We start from the raw sequence: 12,380 nt of genomic DNA, 5'->3' as shown, positions 1-12,380 counted from the left end.
AATGCAGGATAAAATGCAAAATAGCACAACTTCCCCGCCAAATGTCTCCGATTACAATGCCCGCAGTTTAAATGATCGCAACCCCTCTGTTATATAATGGCTGTACAACACCCCCACTAGCGTACCCACACATGTAACCACCCCCACAATAGAGAACACACTACCCGATAGAATAAAGAAAGAGAATGAAGAGATGGCAGTGAGATACACAGCATTATATGATGAATGGGAAAAGGGGGGCGGAGGGGAGAAAAGGGGGCCTAGACAGTTCCTCGCCCATGAAGCTGGGAGATATCTGATAAATAATAGGAGGAAAAGGGAGGTGGGGAGGAGAAAATATGACTAATATTACGGGTTGGGGCTGGACAAGATGGAAGACCCACAACACCCCCACCAGACAAATAAATGGTATGCAGACATGAGTGCAACTGCAAAACAAACAACAAATGAGAGTTGCTATGTCTGCTCCCTTATTCCCCATGCTTCAGGCACACCCAAAGTATTGCTGCCAAAAGAGTTGCCTATTGTGGATGTCCAATGCCTCCTTCATCTCACGTTGTGTAGAATTAACAACACCTTCCAGGCACACGAGGTAACTTTTAAAATGCTGCAGAATGAGAAGACCTGCTACCCGAAAGCGGAAGGAGTGATATGTTTGGAAGAACCATTTTTTATAATACAAGGGACATTATTTTTAGAAAATAAGTGGAAAGATGAAGAGATAATGTGCAAAGCTGAAGCGCTGCGAGGTGTGGCACCAGAGAAAATGCAGTGGATAGAGAAGACATGCACACCGGTATGGAAAGATCACATCTCAAAATTGACCTTGGTGACTGCCATTGAAAAGCCCTTCAAGCTACAGAAAGAAATAAACTTTGAACTGTGTTTCAAGGGAGACGGGAAAACTATCATGGGGGGAAACAAAAACTGCAAAAAGACCCTCACCATCCCGGATATGAGAAAAGGGACAGCGGCCCTCATGGACACTTATTGGTATGTGGCAACCAGGCATACCTGCACCTCCCACAATCCTGGAGTGGCAGCTGCTCATTGGCCACCCTACATTCTGCACTAATGGTGATACCGGAGAGCCACATTGATGGGAGCAAGAAAATGCGAGAGACCCCTCAGCAGAATGAGGCCCAACCAACTGCAGAATAATAAGGCGGAGATGCTGTCTCGGAACAGACGATCATCGAACTACATATCAAAAGCATCCTCAGAACTACTGGCACAGATCCCAGACAGATATCGATAGTTCAGCTCTGCAGAGACTTTCTTCGCTTCACTCATCACCAGCATCCAGGCCAGGGCAAATGCAAAATGGCTCCAAATAACACGCTGGGAGCTGATCCAGCTGGCAAATGACACTGAAGAAGGATTTAACATAATAAAAGTGGAACTACGAGCACTGCGGCTAATGACCATGCAAAATAGGTATGTCTTAGACCTGTTAACAGCGATGGACGGAGGTGTTTGCCGAAAAATTGGAAGTGCCTGCTGCACTTTCGTACCTTCCGAAGATGCAGATAATGGTTCCTTATCCCATGTGATCGAAGCCGTACATAACCTAGGAGAAAGAATGAAAATGGAAGGTGGAGCAGAAGCAAGCACTTGGTTCGACAACATCTTCTCCTGGGTCCCGTCATGGCTGGGAATGACTGTTAAATTACTGATGCCGGCAGTGGTGTTTCTTCTTTTTATTTTTTGCGTGTGCCAGGTGGGTCTTCGATGTTGTGCAAACGCAGTACCAAATGGTGCAATGATGATGGTGACAATGGGCAACGCTCGCGGTACAATACAAAATATGCAGGAGGTAGAGGTACAAACAGGAGCAGAAAACACACCAAGATTCCAGATGGTGCCCATATACCACAGCAGGGATGTAGTAGACAGGCTATGGCACACTACAATTAAAGAGCCCCATGAACTCGAGTGGTATGAGGAGGTGTGGGTGGATTTGGAAGGGGACGGAGGTTGTATGTATATGACCTGCACACCAGACGAGTATGCTAGAAGGGGAGAAAGCCTGCGAGGGGTATGTAGGGCATGGATGCCCATAAAAGGCACCCCTGCATGGGATGAGGCAGTAGCTGAAGAAGAGGAAAGCCAGAGGTTGAGGCAGTTACCGTATTCGTTACTTAAGTAACGAAAGGGGGGAAATGTATCGGAGGATCGGTCCAAGGGACGCCCTCCCCTGCAGCTCCCCCCCCCCTTGTGAAGTCCATGGCTCGTCGGGGGTCCCCCCTGCCACCAGGGCACAGGTGGCGGGTGGGCCACTGGCTGAAACATTGACCAAACGTGCTGTATTACGCTAGGCCCTGGAAACCATTTTGTGAAACCAGAATGACATGAGCCCCTGTGCGCCGCAGCGCAGCCCCTACCCTTGGAGAATCCTCAAATGTCCCTGCGGCCGCAGCTCCCTGGCAGATCCGCTGAGAGCCCGTTCCCACGAACAGACTGACATGAGCTAGTGCTAGACGCAAACACTGTAACATTCACCTTCCGCAGTGTATCACTGTCCTCAGTATGACCCGGCCAGCAGGGCCAGGGTGGAAAAGAACTGTAAAATGGCCCCCCGACAAAAGTAGAGCCCCCAAATACTAATGAGCAAACTGCCTGTGATGAAACTCTTCTCTCCATGATCTTTGGATAAAACATGTAACCTCCATGAAGATGGCAGAATGTGTGTTCATGTGGCATTCTGGTTGAAGTACCTACATCCCCGTAGCTATGCGCAAATGGTAAAAGTGTCCCGGGGTTTTTATGTTATATGTTTCGCCGAGAAGAATGTACTCCAAGGTCCTATGCCATAACTGAACTAATGCTGCTAGAGTGCAAAGGAAGACAAGTGCAACCACATTGGGAGCTCATGTAATTTGTGTACGAAAATGCACAGAATGTATTTGAATGTCCAAGCTCACCATGTGTCACTGCCATCAGTCTCATTGGCCAGTTGTTCCTGCGTGCTCCACCAACCTTAATACTAATTCACTTTCCATGCATGCATAAAATGTAACAAAATGTTGTGGTTGTTAAATACTTAACATATAGTTATCAATTGCAAAATGGGTATAGGTAACGCATTTGAAATGGCCATGTAAAGGCACTAACAATGTAGAAACATAAGCTTTGAAAAGACTCAACGAGTATTGCACATTATATGAATGTTTATGCCTCTTTCACATAATCTGCAACACACAAGGAAAATACCTTTGTGGGCATATCCAAGGCCATTCCCCCTTCCTCCCCATTGAAGCCGGCCAGACGGAAAGCAGAGGCCTGTGCTGCTCTGCCTCACCTCCCCCAATTTGGCTGGAGCTGCTTCAAGCATTCACGTTCCCCCGCAGCTCCCAGGGCCGCGGCCAGCCACCTGAATTATTTACAACGCAGCAGTAAACCCCGGCCATAAACGCAGGCCAAAAGGTGCCCTTTCTTAGGCTCCACGACCCACCAGCTCACCCCAGGTTAATGGCCCCTGTAAAATTAGGACACCCAATATTATAGCAACACTGTAGGAACACATTCATAATGACTTCTAACGAGACATGATAACTTGGACAGCTCGCCCCTTGCCCTGAGACCCAACCTCGTGACCTATGATACCCGGTCAACAGGATGATGGTAACCATGTATTGATGTATTACCAAAGGACCCCACTCTATCTGCATTCCTCCTGTGTTGCATTAACCTGTAGAATAACCTATTGGAAGATTTACCGGGGAAGATAATATTGCGGTATTGAATGAATGCGGTGTGCGTGGCCTTAGGGCAGAAAGCCAAAGAAGACGTTCATCAATGACACTGGCCACGTCTGGCACAACAGCACCGCCCGGATGAGCCCAGCTGACCTGCCCGGCCCACGTTGGCAACCAGTGACGTCCGCCAACCACGGCCCACCACATCACAGATGCACCTATAGTTAGTCGTCGCCACCCAATCCCCACGAACATGTGCCCCCTATAGTGTGTAGGTTCTTATGACGTATTTTGTAAATATATACGCCTGTCTTTGCTAATGTCAGACAGAGCGCTCTCGGAGTTTGCAGAGTCCTTTGCATGCCCTATTTTGACTTATATAAACTCCCATTAAGCTCACCCGCACTTTGTCTTAGCCTTATTCCCATCTTAGGAGAGTCCATTAGTGTCTCTCATTGTGGGGAGGATCGTGCTATCTGTGGACGCTCGCCTTCTGTCTGCTGGCTTGAAAATGCACCTGGTGGCATGAGGATGGCTAATCAAAGGAGAATTCCCCCCAAAGAAACTCAGCAGTTCCAGAGGGAATAAGGTCCTAGTCCCAGTAGAGAGGTCCGGTCCAACACACACACTCACCAAGAAGCCCATCATGTGAAAACAGAACTGAAGGGAGCCGGGAGAGCATCTGACTTCAACCTTCTGCATCAGTTGAGGAGCGTGGATGGTTAGAGGAAATTACCTCAAGTAGTGTGCAAAACCTGCACACCCACCTGTCTCATGGGAGAGGTCATTTCCTGTGGGGTGGAAGCATGCTCCACCCCCGTAACCGTAAACAGTATGGCTGCCTAATCTAGGGCCTTCCACTACTGTAACCAAATGCCGCCTGTCACTGTTACCTGCTCAAACATATCTCTCCTCAGTTCTCTTGGTATCTCCTGTGCTAGGACTGCTGTCCTCCTCACACATGCATTTCCCGATGGTTACCAGACATTTGGTCGAAAAAAATTGGTCGACCAGACAAATGGTCGAACCAATTTGGTCGAAAACCAAATGGTCGAAATTTTTTTTTTTTCACCTTTTTTTTTTTTTTTGGGGGGGATCCCAAAAACGAAAACCCCAAAAATAAATATATAATTAAAAAAAAAAATTCGACCATTTGGTTTTCGACCAAATTGCGTCGACCAAATGTCATTCGACCAGTTTTAGGTCGACCAAACGTCTGGACACCTTTCCCGATTACCCTTCATATCACCCAATGCTAGGTATGCTCTTCTCACACATATCCCTCCTCAGACCCTTTGATGTCTCCCACGCTAGGACTCTTGTACTCCTCACACACATCTCTTCTCAGCACCCTTGACATGTCTGATGCTAGGGCTCCGCTAATCCTCACATGCCTTCCCGGGAGAACAAGGTAACCATGATCCTGATCACAAAGGATAGAATGGGCTGGATTATGCAGATAAAACCCAGAAGAGCCCAGAATGAATCCAAGAGGAATCCAGCCTCTTCCACTACTCAATCAATTCCCCTAAATCAAGCTTCATGAACTTCCAGTCCGAATGATACAGGGCATTGCTCTCAGAAAAACCACACTTCAAATCCCATTCTTATTTAAGAGTGCTTGTTGTTCCGCCCAACATTCCTGCCTATAGAACCTGGTAGTTTGTGGGTGCTCTGGATAGGCAGTAAGTAGAAGATCTTTTGCTTTGTTATCACTTGTGCATTGTTTAGAAAACCCAAGCCAATAAGGATGCCCAGATGTCAAAGAAGGCCTGTAGGCCTGGCCACCCCTGATACAAAGCATTACTTCCATCATACTCTATGATATTTTAGTTTTTCCATAGCTGACCCACCTGAGGAAGTCTTTGTTGATAGCAAAACAAACCGTAGCCTATGTAGTAGCCATCAGTGCCAGGAAGTCCCACAGCTAAGCATACAGTTAGAGAGTCAAAGGACAGGGTACTCGAATAGGAATTTAGAAATCAGGGAACTCACAAATCTAATTCCACTCTAGCTTCAAGCCTACACATATCCACAGAGTGAACCATAGGGGACTGTGACCATGTAGGTGTGGCACTTTGTTAGGACAGGTCACTTTCCTTGAATTTCCTTGACCGGACCTGTGAAGGCATCATGAAGCAAGAGACAGACACCAGATTTAAAGTTCAAAATAAAAGGATTTATTCATTCAAATGTCAGGATGGTTGAAGGTCTGACATGCCCTATACTAAGGTGGGATTTCCCTACCTGAACAAAACTAAGGAAAGTCTGAGTCTGAAAGTAAACTTAAAAGTCTGTCTGTCTCCAAACGCTCCCCTTGCCCTCACAACTAAAGCTAAACAATTTGTAGGGATGTCAATAATAAAAGTAATGGTGAAAAAACAGGAGTTCTGAGCTTCCGACAGCTCTAAACTTCCTTTTCAGCTTTCCTTCCCCAAGTTCAAGAAAGTTCCTTAAAGTCTCTGGATTGCCTTTCTTAAGTTCGAAATAGTTCCACAAATACTTGGGGTTTCCTTCCCCAAGTTCAAGATAACACAGTTCCTCAGATATTCAGGGTTCTCTTCACCAAGTTCAAAGCAACAGTTTCACAGAAAAGGGGCTTGAGGGTCCGTCCTCAAGACAACATCAAAATAATGACTGTTTCAACGTATTCGTTCCTGGTTTCCTTAAACAGGGTCTTTGGCTTCCATAGTTGAGGGTTTCCTGGTATAGGTGCAGTTGTCAGACCAAACGGTCCAACCCTTACAGGTCCCGCAACCACGTACCCTAGGCCTTTTAACCAACACAGGTTCTTCAGCTTTTGTTCCTATGTGGATGCTCCCATTCACTTGGCCTTTCCTTGTCAGTCTCTCGGCTTTGCGCCACTGTGTCACACAACTTGAACAAATCCGTAGCCCTGCCACACTGTATCACACATCGTGGACCGTGTTTAATTACAAGAGAGCACTTGGTGGTTATTTCACTCCATTACCACCTTGCCGTTATGCTCCCTCTCAATCGTCTATTCTTACTTTCTTGCCGCTTACTTGGCTTTCATAAAACAATAGCTGTAGTTCAAATGCATTTCTCATTTGTCATAACATTGCTCATAAATGTTTTATTCAGTGTAGTATTCAATAATAGTTCTGTTTGTTTTGCCATTTCTATTTCACCTAACCCACGGCCTCGGGTTTGTTTCATCAATTTCATATGATTTCACTTGTTCAGCGCTTGCCTCTCATTCCCCACAGCCCACAGGAGTGCCCAAGTCAGAGTGACTTGCATTCTTTACTCATTGGTCTTGTGCGTTCCTTCTGGACCGCTGCGCTGGCGTTATTCAGTCTCACTCGCTGATTTCCCTTAGCTTGCGAGCTCCGCTTGCTCTCCTGTGGCTTTTTGGACCTCTCCGTCAGCTCTGCTCTGCTTCCGCGGATGCTTGCAGCTTTCTTCCTTCCTTTTATACGCTCACAGCTCCGGCGGCACGGCTTAGACCACACAGGCTCATGACCCAGCTGCTCACAGGCACCACAAGTCCTTTGAGTCTTCTGCTGGCATCCTGGCTGCACTGCAGGACCCACCATGGCTGCCTCCTTCCAAACTGGACTCCCTGCTGGACTCTCCCACACGGGCCTCCCGGTTGGTCTGTGTGTTGCTGGTTTCCTCCATTTTTATACACATGCAACCGCCCCTTGACAGGTTGCAGGTGTGAGCTTCAATTAGAATTACCCGACTGCAATTAGACCGACATGCATGACCTTCACAATACTCTGTAGGCATCTTTTTCCGCCCAGTACTACAGTGGTGAAATAGGTTTCTAAAAGGTTTACTACTCCTAGTCGCCTTTTCCTCGTCCCAGTACTATTTTAGGTTGAATGAGGAAAATTGAGGGGAACTGCTGCACAATAAGGACGGGGTGGGTTAAGTTGGCTTTCACAGGGAAAAGGGGGATACCATGTCTCACCTGGGGGTACCCTGTTCCCATTCCCCATGGACCCTCCCCCCAGGAGATCCTCCCTCACTTCTCCACCCCCACGGTCAGGATCCAAGAGTGATGTGATGGCCTTTCCCTGGCTGCCACCTGAGCAAAGGATCCAGAGGGAGCAGAAGTGATAATACCCTCAGTTTTTTCACAGCCCCTCATTAGTCTTTCTTGCACAGTCACTTCGGACTTTGATGCATAGATACCATATGGTTGGGTAATCCTTGGAAATATTCCTGGATTGGTGGATTGGGTGAAGCATAATCCCATCCAATCCAACAAGGGTCCAAACTACATAAAACAGCTTTAGGAAATCTACAGTCCATCACTCAATCAATTACACTCCCTCTAAGTACACCTACCTGTTTCTACCACATCTGACATCTAAAATACAAACCCACCGTTAGCAGTGTCTCCGTTCTACACCACTAATTTGATGCACTTCCTGTTACTTGAACTAGAAAATGCAATCCACATGCATCTATCTTTAAATAAACTCACCCCCACCACGACTCACTGCCTTTTGTTGCCTTTCGCCTGCTGTGTGTGTCCTGCACCAGCTTTCTTCAACTCAACCCCTCATCTTCCCACCAGAGAGCAAGGTCTGGAAACCCAAGCATGTGCATAAAATGTTATATCATCCACTCAGACAATCCTCAGTGCTGGGAGACTGCGAGGAATCAACTTCTGGGGCACCAGTGGTCCAGCAATGAATATCGTTTTTTAAACCATCTATCAGCCCCACACCTCCAGTACACCAGAAGAGATCCGAACAGATTGGAAACACAAGCACTTTATACACCGCCTGGTCCAATGTTGGTAACGTGGACTGAACATCAGGCTTATCTCTGAAAGGTCATGGATCGTTGGTAAATTGCAACACAGAGAAAATACAATTATTACCCAATGATAATAGAGGCTGTGCAGTCAAGGTTGCTTGAAAATATCTACTTTATTATCACAATAGACAGTTGTAGCACACTAAATAATACAACCCACTCTGTAAAGGAATGCAGAGGACAGACACTTTCAAAGAAGGAAACGGGATGCACTCTGGAAACTGACAGGAGGAGAGTCGGTATACTAGTTAATCACAATACTTCACAGATACTTGGTTTCAACACAAAGGGAGCAATGGGTCGTAAAATATCACTAGGGGTCTTCAGAGAAGGACCAGGAGGACAGAACCACAATGTACTTTGTGCTGTAGGAGTTATTGATGCTCGACAGGGTCGAGTTGGTTTCAGGGCACTTTGCAGAATCTGCGCCAGAGTTCAAGACAAAAGACAGTTGCGGATATCAGACAGTTCAGTGAGTGAAGCTACATGGATAGCTGCAGGCTGGCCTACATGGCAGCTCAGGGTCAGGAATTGGTGTCTCTGGGCTGGTCGGCAGTTCTGAAGCACTGGTCGAGGCGAACCGGACGGCTTTAGCGATGGCAGCATAGCAACAGGCAGCGGTGCAGTCTGTTGCAGCTCGAGAGGCTCCACTAGCACGTAAATGTTCTTTCAGACGTCGGTAGATGCTTATTGATGCACTCCTCCTAGCTTTGTGCTCAACGACCCAAAGCTGGGGAGTGTGTTGCAGGCAGCTGTCTTGTCCTTAGTTTATGGTTCAGAGACTCTCTGGAACTTCCCACCTAGGAAGCTTGCTGCAGAGCCTAGCAGGGCACATTGTGAGCTGGCTGGGTACCGGTTCTGGGGCTGGGGTGGGTCCTCTGGATTCAGTATCTCTCTCGGTTCCCTGGGAAAGGTTTAGGGTAGGGATATTGCTTCTCTATTTGGAGGTTCTAACCTTCCTTCACTGGTGGAAGATGGCAGGCAGCCTGTACCTTAAGCCAGGGACCAATGATGAGTTCCTACTCCTTGCAAAGTCTTCAGATGATCTGCCCAAAAGAGGGGCTTGGCACTCTTTTAAAGCCGAATGGACCACAGGGATTGGTGTAGACTAAGCCTACCTTAATGAAAAAATCCTGGGTCCCCACCAACAATCTTCTGTATGCATGAGGCTATAACCAGAGTGCTTTGCAACAGAAAAGGTAAAGGGGTGAAAACATATAATAATAAGTCTCACCCATCTTCCTTTCTATTGTGGAGCAAAGGGACTCTCTGGTCAATGGAGCTCGCTGTGGTTCCTGATTAAAGTGGCCGGTCTCCCTTGAAGCTGCGGCAAAATCAGAATTTCTCATGCCGTAAGTTCACATACTCATACCTTCTATATGGGGGATGACTACTCTAATACACACAGTCCCAGAGATGACATTTCACTGTCAATCGATATTATTGGCAGGAGCTGGCTTCAGGTTGACACAGTGTATGTCAAAAGTTTTTGGGGTTTCCTGTCTCCTTTGTTAACCTCTGCAGCTAGGACCCATATGGGCCAGTTTGAAGCACACTGTATTAGTATGTTAATTATGTTAATCACTGCCACCAGCAGCAGAGCCCAACAAAAGGGCAGGGTGTATCCAAGGGGCCGTTGTCAGTTAATCAGGCTGGCCATGGCAGGGGGAAGGTTTGGCCCTCTCCCTTCTGGAGATGCCTTCTGTACTCCACCAATCAGATCCCAACTAAATATGACGGGGGGACTGCGTCTGCAGGCTATGTCCACCCAGTGTACAAAGGTCTATGCGTATGTCATGCGGTGTGCTTCGTAAATGTGTGCAGATTAGCCCCACACATTTTTTCCAGAGGTTGAGCGACCATAATTTAATTTAATTTTAAAATCGCAAAAAGCCCAGGGGAACGCACACCCACCATGTGGATGGTTGAATTCCTCACATGCACCACAGCCTCAACATGTGAACCACCACCCTACTGAGGGTCTGGTTCATCACCAAGGCAAAAGAACCGGCTGACACCATCTGCATTTCCATGCTGGGAGGATGGCTTCTGATGAATGTCCAAATCTGATCCCAATAGGGATATGGCACAATGCAAAAGCTCAGGATTCTCCCCTTGCATGGCCATTAACCAGCAAAGAGGCCTGTGCTCTGCCTGCATTCTAAAGTGGGACCCAAATATGTAGGGTTTCAGCTTCTTTATGGACCACACGACCGCTTAAGCCTCTTTTTCAACAATGGCCCAGTTCCTTTCCCTTTTTGTCAATTGCCTGCTAATGTAGGTGACAGGTTGCTCTACCCCTTGAGATATCAGCTGAGCTAACACTGCTTCAACCCCAAAATCACAGGTGTCTCTGTGGGTAATGAACTCTTTACCATAGTCTGGCACTTTTAGAACTTGGGCCCTGCACAATCCATCTTTTAAATCCTAAAAGAAGGTTTGACAGGCAGGGGTCCAATGTACCTTCTTTGGCATTTTCATGGGAGTTACATCATTCAGGGACATGGCAATGGTCCCATACTCCTTGATGAATAACCGTTAGTACCCGGTGAGACCTAGAAAGGCTCCCACCTGCATCTATGTGGTAGGGATGTCCCAATCCTTCACAGCCTGCACCTTTGCTTAGTGAGGTTGTTTCTTACCTCCACCGACCAGGTGGCGTAGGAAAGTCACTAGGCCCAGCGCTATCTGGCACTTTGTGGCCTTTATAGTCAGACTTGCATTCTGCAGTGCCTGAAGCCTTTGTTTCAGGGGGGAAAAGTGGTCTTCCCAGGTGTGGCTGAACACAGCAATGTCATCTAAATAGGCGAAACTGTGGTTTTCCAGACCAGACGAAACCTGGTTAAACATCCGCTGAAAAGTGGCAGGCAGGGGCATTCTTCAATCCGAAGGGCATCACAGTGAACTGATAATGTATTTCTGGGGTGAGAATGCTGACACCTCTCTCTCTCTCCGTCTGTCAAGCCGACCTGCCAATACCCTGACATGAGGTCGAAGGCACTCATGTACTTAGCAGCCGTGAGCTTGTCAATGAGCTCATCTGCCCGAGGAATGGGATGAGCCTCTGTCTTCATGACAAAATTGAGCCCCCTGTAGTCCACACAAAAGTAGATTTCAGGCTTCCCACCACTGATCTTTTAAGGGACCAGTACCACTGAGATAGCCCAGGGGCTGTGGGATGGTGCCATCACTCCTAGGGACAGCATCTTGGAAACGTCCTCCTTGATGGTGTCCCTGACCTTTTCGGACATATGTTGAATCCTACTCTTTCCCTGCTTACTGTCTCCAGTGTCCACATCATGGGTGCACCAAGCTACACGACCTGGAGTCAGAGAAAACAGACCAGCAAACTGTCCCAGTAAACGGCGACAGTCTGTCAGTTGCTGTTCTGACAGGTCCATTGCAAGGTTGACATATTCAACTGACCCATCTGTGGCTTCAGTGTGCAGGAGGTCTGTGAGGGGATTGGTCTCCTCCTCAGTCTCTCCGAAAGCCACTAGTGCTATGACCAAGTCATCCCGGCTATAATGGGTTTTAGCCGGTTGACGTGGAAGATCCTGCACATCTGTTTAGGTCCTTTCACATCAATGAGATAATTCACTTCACTGACTTTTTCCAGCACACAGTAAGGCCCAGTCCACTTATCCTGAAGGGCGCTGGGTTTGATAGGCTCCATAATCCACACCCACTGGCCTGGAGAATAGACATTCTTCCTGTCTCCATCAGAACTGAGCCTTCTTTCCAAGCTTTCAAGAATAAAACCAAATCTTGGCTCCTCACACAGAATATGTGATGCACCGTGTATTTGGTCTGTTGCCTAATATTCACGGTCGCTCTGTTTCACTCTATATTACTGTATTGTATTGAACTTATAATGTCATATTG

Source organism: Ambystoma mexicanum, chromosome 2q (genome assembly GCF_040938575.1).
Source record: "Ambystoma mexicanum isolate Mex_15411 chromosome 2q, UKY_AmexF1_1, whole genome shotgun sequence".
Lineage (NCBI taxonomy): Eukaryota > Metazoa > Chordata > Amphibia > Caudata > Ambystomatidae > Ambystoma > Ambystoma mexicanum.
Note: the sequence above shows the minus strand (reverse complement) of the source record.